This window comes from Wyeomyia smithii, chromosome 2 (assembly GCF_029784165.1).
Source record: "Wyeomyia smithii strain HCP4-BCI-WySm-NY-G18 chromosome 2, ASM2978416v1, whole genome shotgun sequence".
In the NCBI taxonomy this organism is placed as follows: domain Eukaryota; kingdom Metazoa; phylum Arthropoda; class Insecta; order Diptera; family Culicidae; genus Wyeomyia; species Wyeomyia smithii.
In genome coordinates, this window is record NC_073695.1 from 209,021,220 (window position 1) to 209,022,062 (window position 843).

The 843-nt window shown below is 30.2% G+C and overlaps 1 non-coding gene across 1 annotated transcript; it reads left to right on the plus strand.

Annotated features, from left to right (window-relative positions):
• The first annotated feature begins 336 nt into the window (after window positions 1–336).
• On the plus strand, window positions 337–444 carry LOC129726277 (U6 spliceosomal RNA). The gene has a single exon (XR_008728319.1). It is a non-coding gene; the product is annotated as a U6 spliceosomal RNA (small nuclear RNA).
• The last annotated feature ends 399 nt before the right edge of the window (window positions 445–843 follow it).

Sequence of the window (843 nt, forward strand, 5' to 3'; positions counted from 1 at the left end):
ATTGGACAAAACTACAGATTGACTAAAAACTCAAAATTAATCTACCTAGCTTTGAGACCCAGCCTTTCTCTTTCGAACTTATTATTTGTTTGAAAATATTTACATTTCCAATTAATAGAAAAAAAAATACACCTTGATAATTTCTGCTGGATTTATTTTTCACTCTAAATAACGAATTTCTGATAGCCAAAAGCATAACTATTCCGAACCTTTTGGAAGTAACATGGAATAAACATGTTTTGAATATATGATGCGAGTTTTTTATATTCCTGGTATAATAAAAACGTCACTGTACTCATATATAGGTCGGACTCGATTATATATCATTTTAGATTAGACTTTTCATAGTAGGACATATACTAAATTTGAAACGATACATAGAAGATTAGCATGGCCCCTGCGCAAGGATATCTGTGATTATTTCAAGAAATCAACCAAAAATTTAATAAAATCTGAGAGGGTCAAGTGCTAAAAGATTTCATTGAATTTCCTATAACTGCTGTTGAAATGTCAATTTCCAGTACACATCAGATGCTGTTAAGAGTTGTTAAATTAATTCTATTTCAAATGCATTTTTTCAAAATTAAGTTTTTCGCAAGACTTAAGAATTTTGACTGTTTAAAGTGTACTCGTAAACGTAACTCTTGTTAGAGACCTAGGCTGTATGGTAATATCTGAAACACTTTCAGAACTTTATAAAACTTGCTGCCAAAACGAGGATCGGGATAACATGGATACTCTCTTTTCATTGACCTTTAAATAAATTTAAAATGAATTTAAAAAACAAAATTTATATTACATTAAACTGCCGGTAACCGCAAGTCAGTCCCATCTGTAAAAATG